Raw genomic sequence first — 23,820 nt, 5'->3', positions numbered from 1 at the left:
TTTTCTATAGAAATAAAATTTTGACAATATTTTCTGTAGAATTAAATTTTGGCCAAATGTTCCATAGAAAACAATTGACAAATTTTTCTATAGAAATAAAATTTTGACAAAATTTCCTATAGAAATAAAATTTTGACAAAATTTCCTATAGAAATACAATTTTAACAAAATTTTCTAAAGAAATAAAATTTTGACAACATTTTCTATAGAAACAAAGTGTTGATAAACTTTTCTATAGAGATAAAATTTTGACAAAATTTTCTAAAAAAAATAATTAAAATTTAAAGCTTTTCAATTGGGGTACACAATTTTGGTAGTTATATAGGGATGCAAATTGAGGCAAACAAATATTATCTATAGAAATAAAATTTTGACCAAATTTTCTATAGAAAAAAAATTGACAAATTTTTCTATAGAAATAAAATGTTGAAAAAAAATTTTCTATAGAAATAGAAAAAAAAAAAACTTTAAAGAAAGATGATAAATACTCAAAATACGTCTTAGCTTATATTTGAAGCGTTTTAACTTAAATCTAAATATTCAATATATCAATTAATTTAAGGACAATTTCTTTGAATCCAAAATGTGTTTCTTTACACTTAAGAAAGAAGGGACGCAAATTTACAAAATTTGTGTCGTAAATTTAATGAAAACATTTTTGAAGCAAAGATCATAAACTTTATTTTAATTAAAATTTCATTATTTTAAAGAAATTTGTCCTTAATATTTCGTAAATTGTGCATCCTGAAATGTAGATTGCTTAATCTTTAATATCACATAAATATTTCTTTCAGTGTAGAAATAAAATTTTGACAAAATTTTCTATAGAAACTAAATTTTGACAGAATTGTCTATAGAAACAAAATTTTGACAAACTTTTCTAAAGAAATAAAATTTTAATAAAATTTTCTATAGATATAAAATTTTGTCAACATTTTTTATAGAAATAAAATACGAGGGCGGTTCGGAAACTTCTTAGCCTATCAATGAAAGAGAATAGTTAGTTTTTTTTCAATATAATCTCCTGAAACTTCAATACACTTAGTCCAACGCGTTTCTAGCAATTCTATCCCTTCATTAAAATAGTTTTCCTCAAGGTCTTAAAAATAGTGGTTTACAACTGTAATTGCATCTTCATTTGAGGTAAAACGCTTGCCAGCAAGCAATTTTTTTAGATTTGGGAACAAGTTAAAGTCACTGGGAGCTCAATCAGGAGAATAAGGTGGGTGGTCAAGCAACTCGTACTTTAATTCGTTGATTTTAGCCATTGTTAAAACACCCTTATGAACTGGTGGGTTGTCTTGATTAAACATTATTTTTTTGTGTTGTAAGCCGGGACGTTTTTCTCGAATTTGTACATTTAATTGATCCAAAAGGTTGCAATAGTACTTTGAATTTATTCAATCAATAAAATACCTTTGAAGTCCCAAAAAAACGTTGCCATAACCTTACCAGCCGATTGAATTGTTTTTGTCTTCTTTGGGCACTTCCTCCAGCTTCAGTCCATTGTTTGGATTATTCTTTTGTCTCTGGAGTATAGTGGTGTATCCATGTATCATCAACAGTTATGAAACGACGCTTAAAATCCATTTTATTTCGCTTAAAACGATCCAAACAAGCTTGAGAAATGCTCATTCTTATGCGTTTTTGACCGACTGTTAACAAATGCGGTCCCATCTTGCAGAAAGCTTTTTCATCTGTAGTTCTTCATGCAAAATTAAATGGACTCGATCATTTGAGATGCCCATGATATTAGCAATTTCACGCACATTTATGTTGTTGTTGCTGTTTTTGGACGTCCACTAGGTAGTTCATCTTCAATGCCTGTACGACCACGTTTAAATTCAGCAACCCAATTTTTTACTGCGGATGCATCTTTTTTGAACACTTGTTTCTAAATGAAGGAGTTACCAGATCGAAACAAAATTTAACATGTGTTCATAACAGAGATGGAAGTTTCCAAAACAACGTTTTTTTGTTTATACCGCGTTTTTGTGCTAGGCTAAGAAGTTTCCGAACTGCCCTCGTATTGACAAAATTTTCTATAAGAATACAATTTTGACAAAATGTTCTATAGAAACAAAAATTTAACAAATTTTTCTATAGAATTAAAATTTTGACAACATTTTCTATACAAATAGATTTTTGACAAAATTTTCTATAGAAATAAAATTTTGATGAAATTTTCTAAAGAAATAAAAATCTTACAAAATTGTCTATAGAAATAAAATTTTGACAAAACTTTTATGTAGAAATAAAATTTTGACAACATTTTCTATAAAAATAAAATTTTGACAAAGTTTTCTATAGGAATAAAATTTTGACAAAATTTTATTCCTATAAAAATAAAATGTTAACAAAATTTTCTATAGAAATAAAATTTTGCAAAAATTTTCTATAAAAATAAAATGTTGACAAATTTTCTATAGCAATACAATTTTGACAAAATTTTGTATAGAAATAAAATTTTGACAAAATTTTCTATAGAAATAAAACTTTGACAAAATTTTCTATAGAAATAAAAGTTTGACAAAATTTTCTATAGATATAAAATTTTGACAAATTTTTGTATAGAAATAAAATTTTGACAAATTTTTGTATGGAAATAAAATTTTGACTAATAATTCTATAGAAATAAAATTATGACAAAATGTTCTATAGTTAAATAATGTTGAATGAAATGTTCTATAGAAAAAAAAAATTAAAAATTTCTATAGAAATGAAATTTTGCAAAAATTTTCTATAGAAATAAAATTTTGACAAAATTTTCTATAAAAAAAAATTGAAAAAATTTCTATAGAAATAACAATTTGCAAAAATTTTCTATAGAAATAAAATTTTGCAAAAATTTTCTATAGAAAAAAAATTGAAAAATTTTCTATAGAAATAAAATTTTGACAAATTTTTCTATAGGAATAAAATTTTGACAAATTTTTATTCCTATAGAAATAAAATGATAAAAAAATAGAAATTAAAATTTGACAACATTTTCTATAGAAATATATGTTTGACAACATTTTCTATAGAAATAAAATTTTGACAAAATTTTCTATAGAAATAAAATTTTGACAACATTTTTATATAGAAATAACAATTTTCTATAGAAATAAAATTTTGACAAAATTTTTATATAGAAATAAAAATTTTCTATAGAAATAAAATTTTGACAACATTTTCTATAGAAATAAAATTTTGCAAACATTTTCTTTAGAAATAAAATTTTGACAAATTTATCTATAAAAATAAAATTTAGACAAAATGTTCTATAGAAAAAAAATTTGAAAAATTTTCTATAGAAATAAAATATTGCAAAAATTTTCTATAGAAATAAAATTTTGCAAAAATTTTCTATAGAAATAAAATTGTGACAAATTTTTCTATAGAAATTAAATTTTGACAAAATTTTCTATAGGAATAGAATTTTGACAAAATTTTATTCCTAACTAAATTTTCTATAAAAATAAAATTTTGCAAAAATTTTCTATAAAAATAAAATGTTGACAAATTTTCTATAGGAATAAAATTTTGACAAAATTTTGTATAGAAATAAAATTTTGACAAAATTTTCTATAGATATAAAACTTTGACAAAATTTTCTATAGAAATAAAAGTTTGACAAAATTTTCTATAGAAGTAAAATTTTGATAAAATTTTCTGTAGAAGTAAAATTTTGACAAAATTTTCTATAGAAATAACAGTTTGACAATTTTTTGTATAGAAATAAAATGTTGACTCATAATTCTATAGAAATAAAATTATGACAAAATGTTCTATAGTTAAATAATGTTGACAAATTTTTCTATAGAAATAAAATTTTTCAAAAATTTTGTATAGAAATAAAATTTAGACAAAATGTTCTATAGAAAAAAATTGAAAAATTTTCTATAGAAATAAAATTTTGACAAATTTATTTCTATATATATTTTATTTCTATAGAAATAAAATGTTAACAAAATTTTCTATAGAAATAAAATTTTGCGAAAATTTTCTATAAAAATGAAATGTTGACAAATTTTCCATAGGAATAAAATTTTGACAAACTTTTGCATAGAAATAAAATTTTGACAAAATTTTCTATAGATATAAAACTTTGACAAAATTTTCTATAGAAATAAAAGTTTGACAAAATTTTCTATAGAAGTCAAATTTTGATAAAATTTTCTGTAGAACTAAAATTTTGACACATTTTTTTTTTTGGAATAAAATTTTGACAAAATGTTCTATAGAAATAAAACTTTGACAAAATTTTCTATAGAAATAAAAGTTTGAAAAATTTTTGTATAGAAATAAAATGTTGACTCATAATTCTATAGAAATAAAATTATGACAAAATGTTCTATAGTTAAATAATGTTGACAAATTTTTCTATAGAAATAAAATTTTTCAAAAATTGTGTATAGAAATAAAATTTTGACAAATTTTTCTATAGAAATAAAATTTAGACAAAATGTTCTATAGAAATAAAATTTTGACAAACTTTTTCTATAGGAATAAAATTTTGACAAAATTTTATTCCTATAGAAATAAAATGTTTAGAAAATTTTCTATAGAAATAAAATTTTGCGAAAATTTTCTATAAAAGTAAAATGTTGACAAATTTTCCATAGGAATAAAATTTTGACAAAATTTTGTATATAAATAAAATTTTGACAAAACTTTCTATAGAAATAAAACTTTGACAAAATTTACTATAGAAATAAAAGTTTGACAAAATTTTCTATAGAAGTAAAATTTTGATAAAATTTTCTGTAGAAGTAAAGTTTTGACAAATTTTTCTATAGAAATAAAATTTTCTATAGAAATAAAAATTGACAAAATGTTCTATAGAAATACAAGTTTTTTATAGAAATAAAATTTTGACTAAATGTTCTATAGAAAAAATTTTGTGACAAATTTTCTAAAGGAAAAATTTTGACAAAATTTTCTATAGAAATAAAATTTCTACAAATGTGCTATAAATTCAATATAAAACATTTCTTTCGTACATTTTATCAGCAAATTCCAAATAAGTTTTTTTTTTCAATTTGGTAGAATTTGGGTAAAATGTTTTTCAATTTTTTGTAGATTATTTGTGGCACGAATGGCAACCTTTTTTGAGATCCTGGGGGAGTGCCTTTTGAGTCTCGTTGAGATTTCTCTCTAAACTATTGGTCAATATCATAACGATTTGTTTTGCGAATTGACATCCCTATTGCATGGTTTTCCAACTAAGTAGGTACTCATCCATCTACATACACATGTTAGCAAATGTACTTTGTAAAACAGTATCCCTGCAGTGCGAGTACGAGTGCCAGAGTGTCCTGGGATTGGGGTCAACTTTGTTAGAATTTCCTCATTATGGGGATGTATGCGTCTGACAGTTGTATGCTCTGTTTCTGTTTCTGGATCTGGTACTGCGATGTATGTTGCATTGAAATAGAAGCGGCCGCAACTAAAAAATATAAAATGAGTTCAAATGTTCAACTGATGTTTTATTCATAAAAACAAAGTATTCTCCATAAAATTATCTTACAATCGAAAAAATAGGGAAATTGAGTGGGGGCATATACCGCTTTGATAGATGTTATCCAATGGTTTGTGAAATCGTTTTGAGAATTCCATTGTATGAGTGATTTTTTGAATGTATTCGAATGTATGTAAGCGTGAGAAAGAAAATGGAGAAATGTATTGTGTTTAATGTATCAAATGATCTTATCATCTTTGCTAATGATGATTAAAGATTTTAAAAATTGATTAGTAAAAATATTCTTGTCAGGCATAAATTTGAATTAAGTATACGAAAGTCGAAATTTGTTTTATGGTGAATATGTTAAACCTCTAAAGGATTTTGATATTGGTAAAATTTATTTAATAAACATGAGGTGATTTTTTAATCTATGTGTTGGTGCCATGATACCTCTTATCGAGTTGTACACCAAATATATTTTCAATGTAAAGAACTTCATGATTTGATACCTTACATTTTATATATTGATGAGGATGTTGTAACTTTGTTGCTCTACACTGACAAAAATAGTGGACCCACCAATTTTTTCTTAATTTTAGAAAATGTAGATTATTTTAGAAAATTTTAACAAAACAGTATTACAAACGTTGACATCTTGCCAATATCACAAAAATAAATAAATAATATTTTTCGATAAATTCAAGAAAATTTATTAGACATAATTATTTCTTCAATTTTAGAAAGAAATTTTGTAGTTTGAAGAACAAATGGTAACTCAAAATTACAAGAATGTCTTTAGTGATATACGAAGTTTAAAATGGGCGCATTTATAGTAAAATTTTATAGATTTATAGATATAATGAATTATTTCGTTTATTGCAAAATGCCAGCAAAAAGGAGCCGGAGAGAGATCAAATATGCCATTTGAGAAATAGAGAAGTTGCAAGTTTTTGCTAAAAATATTATTGCCAGTAAAAACTTGCAAGAGTTTGTCATAAACAAATTATATGAGCAATGTACTTCACAGAGTCAATTAGAAGTGTAGTATAAAAAATAAATATTTTTATTGATTTAAAATCATTAAATTGGCTGATGGTAAATTGGTACTGGATGGCGTTCGCGTACAAAAAACAAAATCATTTTTACTCTTTTGTAAGTTTACTGGATTTTATTTTACAATAAGTTGGTAAAATATCTTTTTATGTTAAAGGGACTGTTCATTTATTGTTTTTGTGTGTGTTTTATAGAACATTTTTTGTAATAAGAAGACCTCGAAAATTTAAGCGACTTTTCTATCATTACGAGTATGCGACTTGTTTGTGCGACCTTTTCTTGAATATGCGATTTTTTTGCGACTTTTTCTAAATTTCCAACGGTAGCACTGGATACAAATCAATTAAATTTACGAACTTTCGAAAGTTATTAACACAATTTATGTAAAAAAAAATATGAACTATTCTATGCGAATTTCGAATGTAGTAAAATTTTTCTAATTTTAAGTGCATGTACAGTGCTGTGATGTGGGTTTCGCCAGATTTAGGATTAAATTAGGGGTAAAAAATATCGTACATATTATATCTGAAAGTGACGTTGTGTGATGGTTAGCATGCCCACCATGCATTCAAAGGGTCATTTGTTTGTACGTGAATAACTTTTTGAATATACACCCAAAAAAATAGGCAAAATTATACCCACAAAAAAAGCATGCCCGGTTCCAAAGAAGCGGAGAATACAAGTAAGGATACTTTTGAGACACAATTCTCTTTTAAATTTGGGTTTTGTGTACTTACACACAAAAAACATTTTTTCTGATTCGATCATGAAATTAATTGATCCAATTAATTTTTTAATTGAAATGTCTTCAATCACAGAAATTATAGTATCAATTAAAAAATTAATTGACAGCCAATTAAAAAGTTAATTGATCCAATTAAAAAGTTAATTTATACTATTAATTTGTGTGATTGCTTTTTGATTCAATTAAAAAAATTGTTGAATCAATTAAATTTTGAATTGAATATTTTTTAAAACTCAATTAAGATTTTAATTGGAAAAATGTTCGTGAAATTTTTTTTCTGTGTAGGTTAGGTTAGGTGGCAGCCCGATATTTCACTCAGGCTCACTTAGACTATTCAGTCCATTGTGATACCACATTGGTGAACTTCTCTCTTATCACTGAGTGCTGCCCGATTCCATGTTAAGCTCAATGACAAGGGACCTTCTTTTTATAGCCGAGTCCGAACGGCGTTCCACATTGCAGTGAAACCACTTAGAGAAGCTTTGAAACCCTCAGAAATGTCACCAGCATTACTGAGGTGGAATAATCCACCGCTGAAAAACTTTTTTTGGTGTTCGGTCGAAGCAGAAATCGAACCCACGACCTTGTGTATGCAAGGCGGGCATGCTAACCATTGCACCACGGTGTGTACTTGCTTCTAGGAAGCAAATTTTAATTATTCGCTTTTTCAGCTTTGTTTCTTCATACGCTATTAAAGTGCTTTAAAAACGAGTTAACGACAACTTTATTTTCCAAATTAAGACACGACTTCCAGTAGAAATTATGTTATTTTTCACGAAAAAAACGTCTTTAAAATAAAGTGTTGAAAACATGTCCTATATTTGAACGAAATTTTGCTTTGTAGTCAAGATGCAAAAAGACAACAAATTTAAAGACAATTTCATTAAATTTAAAGAATTTTCTGAATTATTAAAGTCAAGTTGACCTTAGCCTAAACATTTTTTCTTTCATGTTATGATATCCATTTGTAAGCGAAATCACTTAATTATAAGGACAATTTGACTTCATTTAAAAGTTTATCGACTTTTGGACAAGGAAAAAAATTTATATTAAAGTAATGCGTCTTCTATGCTCAGCAACATTTGCATTCGTATTTTAAAGACATGAAATCTTTGACCTCAGGACAATATTTTTTTTTTCAGTGCAAATGAAGCATAAAGATGTACTAAATCCATGTCTACCTCAAAGTAGTTCAGAATTTCTTAAAACTTGTAAATTTTACCAATAATGCGCCCATCATGAACTTCGTATATCACTAAAGACATTCTTGCAATTTTGAACTCCAATTTTTTCCTTCAAACTACAAAATTTTCTTTAACAAGTGAAAAAAATTAATTATGTCTAATAAATTTTCTTGAATTTGTCGAAAAATATTTAATTATTTTTGTGATATCGACATGATGTCAGTGTTTTTAATACTGTTTAGTTAAATTTTTCTAAAAATATTCAAAATTTTCTAAAATTAAGCAAAAGTTTTCTTCCTGGTGGGTTCACTGTTTTTTTCAGTGTACCTGGAAAAGAGAATGATAATTCGATAAATGAGACCTGTATCCTAATTTTAATTTTATTGATGTAAAGATTTAAAGCCAGATAGGTCGCTAAAAAATGTTTTTATTTTAAAGAAGCCGCATCTTTGGCTCGGAATCAATACCAAAATCCTTAAAGGAAGGTCAAAATTTTTAGATCCTAGTAAACTTTGTTTTTTGACCCACCGTGGTGCAATGGTTAGCATGCCCGCCTTGCATACACAAGGTCGTGGGTTCGATTCCTGCTTCGACCTAACACCAAAAAGTTTTTTCCGCGGTGGATTATCAATAATGCTGGTGACATTTCTGAGGGTTTCAAAGCTTCTCTAAGTGGTTTCACTGCAATGTGGAACGCCGTTCGGACTCGGCTATAAAAAGGAGGTCCCTTGTCATTGAGCTTAACATGGAATCGGGCAGCACTCAGTGATAAGAGAGAAGTTCACCAATGTGGTATCACAATGGAATGAATAGTCTAAGTGAGCCTGATACATCGGGCTGCCACCTAACCTAACCTTGAGTGCACTATAATTTTTTCACAAAATTTTCAAAATAATTTTAAACCTATTTACATTCCTTAAAATTTGTTGTGGATTTTTGCAAAAAAATGTAGAACTATTTAGGAGTTTTATTTTTTTAATTTGAGGAAAACTACAAAAATCACCAGACAACACTGCTCATATTAACCCTTTCGCTACCGATTCGATACATTCGAAAAAGACACCAAATTCTATTTTCCCACTTAGTTTCGATTTATTTCTCGATGTTATTTTAAGGTAGAGGCTTTAATCTAAATAAGCTATAAATATTGTCCATATTGGTGGGGTCTAAAATACATTTTTATAAACTTCTTTAACAATAAACGAAAAATACGAAAATTTGAGACAATTTTTGTACTGTATGTTTCTAGTAAATGGACATTTATACAAAAACTATATCTGATACTTTTACGAATTCTTTTTTGTATTTTTTCTCACACTTTGAAAGATATTATGGGTAAAATAGCGCTTATTTTCGTAAGGCCATTTGGTCACAATTCAAGAATCAAGTTTTCATAACTAGCCCATATAGCTCTTGAAGTAATTGAGGTAGGTTTTTAAAATGACAATTTTTGTTCTACATGCCGTTAGTACAAGTAAAAACAGAAGAAAAATAAAAGCTTTTATCCTTAGGCTTATTTCGGTAGTGAAAGGGTTAATAAAGTAAGAAAAAAATAGTTAAAATAAGAAACTAAAATAGAGTTAAATCGGTTGTAGAAAGTTTGTTTATTTTATATAGAACTATTTAGGAGTCATGCTAATAAAGTAAGCAAAAATTAGTTAAAATAAGAAACTAAAATAGAAGTATATCGCTTATAAAAAGTTTGTGCTATACGTATATATGTCAATTCATTTGTACAATTTTATGACTTTTTATAGCTGCCAACTAGAAATGACTGCCAAAAGAATTGCAACGAAAACCAAAAAGCCCCAATAATATATTTCCAGTTCATTTTAGTATAGGCGAATACTTACACCAAATGTGGCATAAATCCGTTCAGAATTTTTCAAAAGTTCAAACACCTTATATCTACAACATTGAATGACATTGCGGCGTATGAATATTTAATGAGAATATAACTCATACGCAACCTTATGATATTTGTCCCAAATTCAATAGCAATAGATTGTATTCGATATACCAATGTTGTATTAAAACAATTGCCATAAAACCAATTGAAATATTAACTATGAATGTAAAATAATAAATGGAAAACTAGACCATGTTATCCTTGAACTAACTGAAAAACCAAATCATTGACAAAAACCAATTTACTCAAATTCTATTGAATATTGACGATGGCAGAATGTCAATGGCACACCACATAATTTAGTAAAAGACACTCTTACCTACAATACTTGAAGTCTATTACCGAGAAAATGTGTTTAAAATTCACATCATCATTAAAACTATTCACAATATTCTATTTTAGGTCAATAGCTGTGTGTATTTTTCTCCCAAACCCCTCATCAATTAATATACAGCAAAAACCCAAGTCTTCTCTTTGATTTGAGAAAATCTCTAGTACTCTAAACATTAAAATTCCATGAAATTTCCAATTATGGGGATACTAACTCACACTCCTGTGTTTAGCATTTGCTATGTAGGTGCGTCAAGTCCTTACACAATTTTGTTGTTGTTGTTGTTAATTTACATTGAGACTATGCCTTTAATTATCTCACGTTTCACTCACAGAAGACAGTGGGTGGGGGAGCATTCACTATTTGACAAATTTCATTTTGTTATAGCTGTTGTTGTTTGTTAATAAATATTTTCCTCTCCGGATGTGAGTTATTACCCGAACACATCCGTTCGCTGCCATTGATGTTGGAGGGTAGCAATATATGTTTGGCGGTTTTTATTTACTCTTGTGTGTAGGTATGCTTTATGAGAGTATTTAAGTAATGCTAAGAAAGGCAAAAGAAGAGAGCCAGAGAATACAAATATCATAATTTAACTAACCATACTCACATTATAATATATGAGGTTTATTCTATTCTCGGCTTGCTATGCATTTTTTTTTTTGGAGATTTAATAGAGAGTACGCAATAAGAGAGGAAAAGAGAGAGAGAGAGAGCGAGATTGAGTAGCCATAAGTGTTTGGAATATCTTAAGGGGAATTAGGGATTTACAAAGAGAAAATTATATTCTATAAATGCTAGTGTGTTAATTCTTCTCTTTTCTGGGCTCTCATTTAATGCGCATGCTATCCACATTTTTATTTTTGATAATCATAGGAATTCACCGGATAATTCTTATGTTTTTTGTTGTAGCTACTCTTTTTTCATTTTATTCAGATGAATTTAGCGCCTCTTTAATTTTATTTTTATCCTATATTCCCAGATATATTTTTCGTCGAATTTGTTATGATGCTACATATTAAGAGTATATTACTCTATAGACTAGTTTAGATAATGATATAAATGAAATTTACTAATAAATTCCTGTATACCTTCTTATAAATATTCTATACACGAGTATATTTATTCGATCATATTCATTAATATACACAAAATTCTTGTGAGAGATTGTTATGGCTTAGATTGGGACTTGGGTATTTCACGAGATAAGCTCAATTCATAAATTATCAATGTGGTGACACTATGGCCTATCGAACATAACGGTTAAGAAATACCTTAAATTGAAATTGAATTGATTGTTTGATGCTTTCCATTTGTCCTTGCACCAAGAATATTTGTAATATTATATATTAATTTCTTTGGGTAAAACATAGCGCAATCAAAATATAATAATAACACAATTTTCATCTCGAATGACGTTCATTATCGGATGCAAGGTACCTTGTTTAATTAAACATATAGCACATATACTGAAACAAAAGTTAACTGCTTCAGGAAAAAAATTAACGACCTCATGATAAAATCGAAATAAAATAAAACTCCAGATTTTGAAAAAACTTAACTAAAGTTAAGTAAAAAATCAATGGCGCCAAATTTACCGTACAGAAAATACTATCATCAAAATATACCCAATTAAAAATAAATTGGGTTTGAAAACGTAGAGAATTAAAAAATTAACAAAAATTAATTTTTTTTATCGAATTAAAAATTAATTGTCCCAATAAAGTTCAAATTTAATACAAAAAACAAGTATATATGGCCGTAAGTTCGGCCAGACCGAAGCTTATGTACCCTCCACCATGGATTGCGTAGAAACTTCTTCTAAACACTGCCATCCACAATCGAATTACTTGAGTTGCGGTAACGCTTGCGATGTCAATGTATCTTAAAACCTCATAACACCGTCTTCTAACTTGTAATTAAATCCATACGTGGTATATATTAAATCAAAAAAGACCGATTATATACGTATATAATTCAGTTTGACAAAATTTGCTATAGAAATGAAATTTTAACAAAATTTTCTACAGAAATAAAATTTTAACAAAATTTTCTATAGAAATAAAATTTTACCGAAATTTTCTATAGAAATAAAATTTTGACAAAATTTTCTGTAGAAATAAAGTTTTGACAAAATTTTCTATAGAAATGAAATTTTAACAAAATTTTCTATAGAAATAAAATTTTAACAAAATTTTCTATAAAAATAAAATTTTGACAAAATTTTCTATAGAAATAAAATTTTGACAAAATTTTCTATAGAAATAAAGTTTTGACAAAACTTTCTATAGAAATGAAATTTTAACAAAATCTTCTATAGAAATAAAATTTTAACAAAATTTTCTATAGAAATAAAATTTTGACAAATTGTAGAAATAAAATTTTAACAAAATTTTTTATAGAAATAAAATTTTGACAAAATTTTCTATAGAAATAAAATTTTGCTAGATTATTTTTGGCTCGAGTGTTAACCATGATTATGAACCGATATGGACCAATTTTTGTGTGATTGGAGGTCGGCTATATATAACTATAGACCGATATGGACCAATTTTGGTATGGTTGTTAGCGACCATATACTAACACCACGTTCCAAATTTGAACCGGAGCGGATGAATTTTGCTCCTCCAAGAGGCTCCGGATGTCAAATCTGGAGGACGGTTTATATGGGGGCTATATATAATTATGGACCGATATGGACCAATTCTGGCACGGTTGTTAGCGACCACATACTAACACCACGTTCCAAATTTGAACCGGACCGGATGAATTTTGCTCCTCCAAGAGGCTCCGGAGGACAAATCTGGGGATCGATTTATATGGGGGCTATATATAATTATGGACCGATATGGACCAATTCTTGAATGGTTGTTAGAGACCATATACTAACACCACGTACCAAATTTCAACCGGATCGGATGAATGTTGCTCCTCTAAGAGGCTCCGGAGGTCAAATTTGGAAATCGGCTTATATGGGGGCTATATATAGTTATGGGTCGATGTGGACCAATTTTTGCATGGTCATTAGACAACATATACCAACACCATGTACCAAATTTCAGCCGGATCGGATGAATTTTGCCCCTCTAAGAGGCTCCGGAGGACAAATCTGGGGATCGATTTATATGGGGGCTATATATAATTATGGACCGATATGGACCAATTCTTGCATGGTTGTTAGAGACCATATACTAACACCACGTACCAAATTTCAACCGGATCGGATAAATTTTGCTCCTCTAAGAGGCTCCGGAGGTCAAATCTGGGGATCGGCTTATATGGGGGCTATATATAGTTATGGGTCGATGTGGACCAATTGTTGCATGGTCATTAGAGAACATATACCAACACCATGTACCAAATTTCAGCCGGATCAGATGAAATTAGTTTCTCTTAGAGGCTCCGCAAGCCAAATCGGGGGATCGGTTTATATGGGGGCTATATATAATTATAGACCGATGTGGACCAATTTTTGCATGATTATTAGAGACCACATACTAACATCATGTACCCAATTTCAGCCGGATCGGATGAATTTTGCCCCTCTAAGAGGCTCCGGAGGACAAATCTGGGGATCGATTTATATGGGGGCTATATATAATTATGGACCGATATGGACCAATTCTTGCATGGTTATTAGAGACCATATACTAACACCACGTACCAAATTTCAACCGGGGATCGGCTTATATGGGGGCTATATATAGTTATGGGTCGATGTGAACCAATTGTTGCATGGTCATTAGAGAACATATACCAACACCATGTACCAAATTTCAGCCGGATCGGATGAAATTAGTTTCTCTTAGAGGCTCCGCAAGCCAAATCGGGGGATCGGTTTATATGGGGGCTATATATAATTATAGACCGATGTGGACCAATTTTTGCATGGTTGTTAGAGACTACATACTAACACCATGTACCAAATTTCAGCCTGATCGGATGAAATTTGCTTCTTTTAGAGCAATCGCAAGCCAAATTTGGGGGTCCGTTTATATGGGGGCTATACGTAAAAGTGGACCGATATGGACCAATTTTTGCATGGTTGTTAGAGACCATATACTAACACCATGTACCAAATTTCAGCTGGATCGGATGAAATTTGCTTCTCGTAGAGCAATCGCAAGCCAAATTTGGGGGTCCGTTTATATGGGGGCTATACGTAAAAGTGGACCGATATGGCCCATTTGCAATACCATCCGACCTACATCAATAACAACTACTTGTGCCAAGTTTCAAGTCGATAGCTTGTTTCGTTAGGAAGTTAGCGTGATTTCAACAGACGGCCGGAAGGACGGACGGACATGCTCAGATCGACTCAGAATTTCACCACGACCCAGAATATATATACTTTATGGGGTCTTAGAGCAATATTTCGATGGGTTACAAACGGAATGACAAAGTTAATATACCCCCCATCCTATGGTGGAGGGTATAAAAATGGTGTAAATTGTTTTAATTTTGTGGAAAAGGTGCTAAATCCATTATAGAAAAATTGCGCATTTTTGAAAATATTCGAGTCCAAACGTTTCAGACAAGAGTTAGAATGCATTAAAAATCATAAAAAATTATTTGCACCACCATTGTCGAAATGGTGGACATTCGACCTATGACAAGCCCATGTTAAATTCATCGCTACTGCGTTAATTTTGCGCCACTTCCGGATCCAAAAAGAACATTTCACTACATTTTTGGCTATGCTATTTTTGCTAGTATTTTAATCGGCCATTGAATTTTATACATACTTTTATTTTTATAAAAACTTTAAGACATACTTTAGATAGGAAAATTTGCATTGGACTGTGGAAAATTAAAAAAAGTGCATTTAAATAAAACCAAGTAATTACATTATTATTAAATTAAATTTATTATCAATTTAATGTTTGATTTTTCTTCTGTGTTCTAGTTTGGTATTAATTTCATGAATATTACACTTCATGATTATCGATTATCGCAGGATTTTAATTTGCACTAATATTCTCTTCCAAAGCGAGCTGAAATCCATATTCGGATATCCACTACAACTCAATTTCTACTATTCATGACAAATCCATGGATTTGGTTTCGGAATTACAAAGTTTTTTTTCTAGCTTACACAGAAAAAAAATTCACGAATATATTTCCAATTAAAGTCTTAATTGAGTGTTAAAAATATTCAATTAAAAATTGAATTGATTCAACAAATTTTTTAATTGAAACAAAAATCAATCACAAAAATTAATAGTATCAAATAATTTTTTTAATTGACTTTCAATTAATTTTTTAATTGATGCTATCATTTCTGTGATTGAAGACATTTCAATTAAAAAATTAATTGGATCAATTAATTTCGTGATTGAATCAGAAAAAAAAATTTGTGTGTATAATTAATCAGCTGGATTGCCTAAATCCAGCTGATTAATGTAATCATAAAAAATTACGAGGGTGGAAATCAAAATAAGTGGAATTAAAATGCTTTGTGACTTGTTGTTTTTTTTTTTTAATTAAATATAATATTTTTAATAAAATTCTTGTATTATAAATAAAATCTATCAAAAACTTTCACCATGATTTATGCTAGTGAAATAATTTCACGAAAATTTCGATGAATAGAAGAGTAGAATATCGAGTTTGTGGAATTTATTAACTTTCCCCTGGTAATGCATAGGTTAGGTATAATGGCAGCCCGATATTTCAGGGTTTGTTAATAATCGATAATTTAGTATATTTAAATGTAAATTTATCCCAAAATTTGCAGAATGTTCTCTGAAAAAAAAGCATGCCCGGTTCCAAAGATTTTGTCTTTACTTTAAAATTTTTGGTATTGATTCCGAGCCAAAGAAGCGGAGAATACAAATAAGGACACTTACTATTATGTTATGTTTCAAGTAAACAACGTCTTTAAAAAAAAGTGTTGAAAAACATGTCCTATATTTGAACGATTTTTTGCTTTGTACACGCAGAGAAGGAATATGATCACCTCAACCATGTTTCGAGAGCAAAATGTTATTTTTGGACGGTGACCATGTAACATTTTTGTCGCAAAAATTTTGTTTTCTCGGCAAACATATACATGATTGCCAAAGTCAGACATATGCTTTTTGAGAAAATAACATGGTTGTCGCAAACATGTTACATGTTCTCCGTCGAAAAATAACATTTTGCTCTCGAAACATGGTTGAGGTGATCATATTCCTTCTCTGGGTGTAGTCAAGATGCAAAAAGACAACAAATTTAAAGACAATTTCATTAAATTTAAAGAATTTTTCTGAATTATTAAAGTCAACTTGACATTAGCCCAAATATTTTTTCTTTCATGTTATGATACGAATTTTTAAGTCATTGAAAAGTTTATCGACTTTTGGGCAAGGAAAAAAACTTTATATTAGAGAAATGCGTCTTCTAACAGGTTGGCTGATAAGTCCCCGGTCTAACAAAGAAAAACACATTTTTTTTGTCAAAATTCGTTTTTATTATTCAACATAGTTCCCTTCAAGAGCGATTCAACGATTATAATGACCTTCCAATTTTTTGATAGCATTTTGGACTCAGTCTCGGAGATCACCTCTTCATTGCATCCAAATTTTTTCCCTGTGAGCATCCTTTTGAGGTCTGAGAACAAGAAAAATTCGTTGGGGCCCAGATCTGGAGAATACGGTGGGTGGGGAAGCAATTCGAAGCCCAATTCATGAATTTTTTCCATCGTTCTCAATGACTTGTGGCACGGTGCGTTGTCTTGGTGGAACAACACTTTTTTATTCTTCATATGGGGCCGTTTTGCCGCGATTTCGACCTTCAAACGCTCCAATAACGCCATATAATAGTCATTGTTGATGGTTTTTCCCTTCTCAAGATAATCGATAAAAATTATTCCATGCGCATCCCAAAAAAACAGAGGCCATTACTTTGCCAGCGGACTTTTGAGTCTTTCCACGCTTTGGAGACGGTTCACTGTCCACGCTGTCGCTGTCCACTCAACCGACTGTCGATTGGACTCAGGAGTGTAGTGATGGAGCCATGTTTCATCCATTGTCACATATCGATGGAAAAACTAGGGTGTATTACGAGTTAACAGCTGTAAACACCGCTCAAAATCATCAACACGTTGTTGTTTTTGGTCAAATGTGAGCTCGCGCGGCACCCATTTTGAACAGAGCTTCCGCTTATCCAAATATTGATGAATGATATGAACAACATGTTCCTTTGATATCTTTAAGGCCTCTGCTATCTCGATCAACTTCATTTTACGGTCATTCAAAATCATTTTGTGGATTTTTTTTTATGTTTTCGTCGGTAACCACCTCTTTCGGGCGTCCACTGCGTTCATCGTCCTCCGTGCTCATTTCACTAGGCTTGAATTTGTCATACCAATCAATTATTGTTGATTTCCCTGGGGCAGAGTCCGGAAACTCATTATCAAGCCAAGTTTTTGCTTCCACCGTATTTTTCCCCTTCAGAAAGCAGTATTTTATCAAAACACGAAATTCCTTTTTTCCATTTTTTTCACAATAACAAAAGTTGCTTCATAGAAGACGCTCTATCTCACAAACTAATTGACATACAGACGTCAAATTTTACACGAATCATTTGAAGGTTTGTACTATATAAAAATAATATGCATTTAATATTGGCGACGTCATCTATGTAGCAGACCGGGGACTTATCAGCCAACCTTTTATGCTAAGCAAAATTTGCATTCGTATTTTAAAGACATGAAATCTTTGACCTCACGACAATATTTTTTTCAGTGTTATTTAACTATTTCCATTAAGCACTGCTAATAAAATATTGTTGGCAAATTTGCTGCAATTTTAAAATAATAAAAGGCCGATATGGCGTTTGGAAAATAATTTTATCAAAAAACTGTTATTCACCTGTTTCAGTGATGCCACCTTGTTATTATATCATGGTGGTATACGGCAACATAAGTCACTGGTTAAGTTAGGATAATGGTTTTTGTTGCATAGTGTTATCGATTAACGCCAAGAGAATGATGTGCAATAAATATTATTAAAAGGTATTTATGTTGCAAGACAATTTTCATTGTCTTTTAAAATTTTTATTAATGTCAAAAAATGTCTCTTTTTCAGACCATTTCATTTGGAATTAGATTAGAAAAATTCCTAACCTAACTCAACGTCAAAAGTGTACGTCTTTTTGATAAAGACGTGTATACACATACACCAATTCTTCATATTCTCAATAGTTTTAAAAGCTGGCAATACCCTACTCTCTGTGACAGTTTGACAGTTTTGAAATATAGAAATTGTGAGAGTATATACAGCACAATGAGTGAGTGAGTGAGTGAAAGGATACTCTATACGCACTTAGATTTTGACATAAAGCTTTGTAGGTTTTGTAACAGTGGTAGTAGTGGTGGTGGTGATGATGGTTGAGCTCCTCATATATTTGTTGTAGAGAACAAAAAGAGCATTGCCATGCTAAACACCACGCAACATCTTCATCATCATCATCATCATTGTGTTATTGTTAATGGTCATGAGCAACAGCAGTGGTAGCAGCAGCAGCAGCAAAAACAACAACACCACCACCATTAAGGAGAAGGAGGAGCTTTTGCTCCTGTTTTAATGGGAAGCCTTGCTCCACTTTTTGTCAACGAAGTTACGGACTTTTAATACAAAAGGTTTTGCCGAGTGCGTCGGTTCGGTTTTGGTGTTGAACGGCATTCGCCTGTCGTGTGGAATGAAATGGAACAGGAGAACCTACCATTCCAACTCGAACTGAACTGAACTACAAAAACCAAAAAAGAGTCTAAAGTGTGTGTGTGTGTGTGTATGTGTGTGCGTGTATGGTCGTTTTACATACATTTGCCATACATAAAGCATAAATCCACACATACTATATCGGTGTAGTACATAATAGTAAAAGTTGTGAAAGAAATTTGCTTGTAGTGAAAGGACATCGAGAACGAAGGATAAAAAAATATACACACAGGAAAATCGAAAAGATAAAAAGGAAAACTACAGCGAAATTTGAATATCAAACGAATAATTATAGTATTGAATCGAAGTGAAATCATAAAACGAAACCAAAAAAAAAAATCTAAAAATATACGCCCAAAATAAAAAGCCCGCTTTATCTAAAAATCAGTCAATTAAATGTGCAATTAATAAAAAAAAAATAATTATAAAAATAAGTTAACAAAAATTCTAGTGTAAGAAAAATTAAAAAATTAAAGGTGAAATCTTTAACTCAAAAAAAAAAAATCACAATAAAATTTTTGTATACCCTTCAAATAAAGGTCTAATATTTAAATGAAAACCCCCCTAAAAAAAGTAAGGAACACGAGATCTTTGGTTGGACTTTATTAACCACCTACGCTTTCCACAATTTCAACATCAATCGAAATTCTTATACTCCCCAGCCCCTCCCCCCAAAAGTTATCTTGCCTGGCCTCATCCCAGGTTTGTCTTTCTTCTTTTCCTTCCTAATAGCGAATAGGTCCTGCTCAATTTTTTCTCTAGTATACATGCAATTTATTCCCTGTCTCTGTATATTCTCAATACAAAATCCTGAATACAACACATTCCTCTTTGGTATAGGTATTGGCATTGTTCTTACTCTAACCATACGATAATCTTATTAAGCAGAAGGATACTTGAACTGGTTAGTCGAAGAAGAGGCAGCAGCAGCAGCAGCAGCAGAAAACAAACGTTTAGAAGAATTTCTTTCACAACCCAATCTTTAAGATACAAAAAAATGGGCGCCCAAACAACAGCCCACAGTTTCAATTGAACGCTATATCTGTCTTCCGCCCCATATCCCAATAAATAGTTCTGTGTTTTTTTGTTTCAATCCTGTTGTTGGGGGTTTATCCGGGGTATCGGTTTTTTGCCTTCGTGAAAATTATGGCAGCTCCTTATTTCGATAGCTGGGAGAACATGAAATATAAACCATCCCCAACCATTCTTCAGATTGCTAAAGTACAAAAAAAAATTGTCTGTCTATACTTTGCAACAAAAGCAAAAACCACGTCACACATTGTTCCAAAAATAACGCATAGATGTGTATATATGTATGCGTATATATGTGTGCGTGTGTGATATGAATGTTACGCACATGTTCTTCAGTATGTGGCGCCAAACATTACTAGAGAGGGCATAGAGTTCAAATGGTTTTTTTCTCCCCACATTGCCTTGTGTAGGGGGTATACAGGATATTAACTGCCATTAAAATGTCCTTATCGATATTTGTACACAAAATTTCCATTTTGGAAAATAGCTTTTTGTTTTTCTTAGAACACTACATTACAACAGGCCTTAATTTTTGCGATTAGAAAAAATGGATTTAAAGCAGAACAAGATTATTTTCTAATTCAATCACAAAATTGTTTCAATTAATGTTTTAATTGAAATTAAATTTGAAATAAAAAATATACTTAATTAAAAAAATAATAGATTTCTTCAATACTTGAAATTTACTCATTTTTATCATTTACGTCATTTTTATCGTCGAACTCAATTAATATTTTAAGTGTATTATTATTTATTTTTAATTTTTCGCCTTTTGATGAAAAAATTTTCTCGTAATTTAGAAGAGTTTATATGATTTAGCACTTTCTTAATAATTTATTATCCTTGTAAAAATTTTATTAACAACAAGTAATTATTTCCGATCAAATTTTTCAATTATATTTTGAAATGTTTTTTTATACCCTGCGCCACACTGTGGAACAAGGGTATTATAAGTTAGTGCATATGTTTGTAACACCCAGAAGGAGACGAGATAGATACATGGTGTCTTTGGCAAAAATGCTCAGGGTGGGCTCCTGAGTCTATATAGCCATGTCCGTCTGTCAGTCTGTCCGTCTGTCCGTGAACACATTTTTGTAATCAAAGTCTAGGTCGCAGTTTTAGTCCAATCGACTTCTAATTTGGCACAAGTATGTGTTTTTGCTCAGAATAGAACCCTATTGATTTTGGAAGAAATCGGTTCAGATTTAGATATAGCTCCCATCTATATATTTCAACCGATATGGACTTATATGGCCCCAGAAGCCAGAGTTTTACCCTAATTTGCTTGAAATTTTGCACAAGAAGAACAATTAGTACTATAGTCAAGTGTGCCAAATTTTATTGAAATCGGTTCAGATTTAGATATAGCTCCCATATATATCTTTCGCCCGATATGGACTAATACGGTGCCAGAAGCCAGAGTTTTACCTCAATTTGGTTGAAATTTTACACTAGGAGTAGAATTAGTAGTGTAGTCAAGTGTGCCACATTTTATTGAGATCGGTTCAGATTTAGATATAGATCCCATATATATCGTTCGCCCGATTTACACTCATATGATCACAGTGGCCAATATTTTACTCCGATTTAATTGAAATTTTGCACAGGGAATAGAATTAGCATTGTAGCTATGCGTGCCAAATTTGGTTGAAATCGGTTCAGATTAAGATATAGCTCCCATATATATCGTTCGCCCGATTTACACTCATATGACCACAGAGGCCAATTTTTAACTCCGATTTAGTTGAAATTTTGCACAGGGAGTAGAATTAGCATTGTATCTATGCGTGCAAAATTTGGTTGAAATATATATGTTTTTTCTGATTTCGACAAAAATGGTCAAAATACCAACATTTTCCTTGTAAAATCGCCACTGCTTAGTCGAAAAGTTGTAAAAATGACTCTAATTTTCCTAAACTTCTAATACATATATATCGAGCGATAAATCATAAACAATAATGTTTCCCTAAAATTGCTTCAGATTTAAATGTTTCCCATATTTATGCCCCTCACCACTACTGTGGTACAGGGTATAATAAGTTTGTGCATTTGTATGTAACGCCAAGAACTAGTGGTCATAGACCAATCTTTTAGTATACCGATCGGCTTAGAATTAAATTCTGAGCCGATTTAGCGATGTCCGTCTGTCTGTCTGTCTGTCCGTCTGTCTGTATATGTAATTTTGTGCACAAAGTACAGCTCGCAATTTAAGTCCGATCGTCCTCAAATTTGTCATAGGGCCGTTTCTTGGGACAGAGACAATCGCTATTGGTTTTGGAAAAACTCGGTTCAGATTTAGATATAGCTGCCATATATATTTATCCCCGATTTGGTCATAGTTAGCGTGTTTCACAACCGATTTTCTTGAAATACCGTACATCCAAATATTTTATGAATCTCAAAAATCTTGCAAAATATCAGCCAAATCGGTTCAGATTTAGATATAGCTCCCATATATATCTTTCGTCCGATTTAGACTCATATGACCACAGAGGCCAAAGTTTACTACCGATCTTCGTGAAATTTTTCACAGAGGGTAGAATTGACATTCTACCAATGCTTGGTAAATTTGATTGAAATCGGTTCAAATTTACATCTTTCGTCCGATTTGAACTTATATGGCTACAAAAGCCAGAGTTTTGCGGTGATTTGTTTCAAATTTTGTACAAGGGGTACGTTTAATAGTATGGTTAAGTGTGTCAAATTTTGTTAAAATCGGTTCAGATTTAGATATAGCTCACATATATATCTTTCGCCCGATTTGGACTTATATGGTCTCAAAAGCCAGAGTTTTGCCCTGACTTACTTCAAAGTTTGCACAAGCGGTACTGCATTAGCCGGTAGTGCATTAGCCGACTTAAATTTTGAGTCCATAGATTTTGTAGAAGTCTATCAAATTCTGTCCAGTTCGAGTGATATTTAAATGTATGCATTTGGGACAAACCTTTATATATAGCACCCAACACATTTGAGGGATGTGATATGCTATCGAAAATTTAGATCTACAAAGTGGTGGAGGGTATAATATAGTCGGCCCCGCCCGACTTTAGACTTTCCTTACTTGTTTTATTTTTTATTTAATTATAATATTAATTATAAACGTAGGTTAGGTTAGGTTAGGTTAAAGTGGCAGCCCGATTAAGTTTCAGGCTCACTTCAGTCCATTGTGATACCACATTCAACTAAAAGTACCTATTACATATGGCCACTTCTGCCAATAATGGCCACTTTTAACCACTGAACTTTCTCTATTATTCTCTTTTGTTGAACCAACTAGATTGTTCCAAAAACATTAACAGACTGCTTAAGTTAACGTTTTCCAGGTTCCCCAGTAATCTAAAGATATGTTATATGCCCCTAAAATTCGCTTACGCCTTACACAAAATGCAGGACACTCACACAAGAGGTGTTTAATTGA

At 30.5% G+C, this 23,820-nt stretch overlaps 1 protein-coding gene across 2 annotated transcripts in view; it reads left to right on the top strand.

Annotated features, from left to right (window-relative positions):
- RhoGAP100F (Rho GTPase activating protein at 100F) overlaps positions 1–23,820 on the top strand; it is a 64,934-nt gene that overhangs the window by 1,144 nt on the left and 39,970 nt on the right. The window lies entirely within an intron of this gene.

This window comes from Haematobia irritans, chromosome 1 (genome assembly GCF_050003625.1).
Source record: "Haematobia irritans isolate KBUSLIRL chromosome 1, ASM5000362v1, whole genome shotgun sequence".
Taxonomy (NCBI): Eukaryota; Metazoa; Arthropoda; class Insecta; order Diptera; family Muscidae; genus Haematobia; species Haematobia irritans.
The sequence above is the reverse complement of the archived record's forward strand: the minus strand, read 5'-3'. Positions and strand labels throughout refer to the sequence as shown.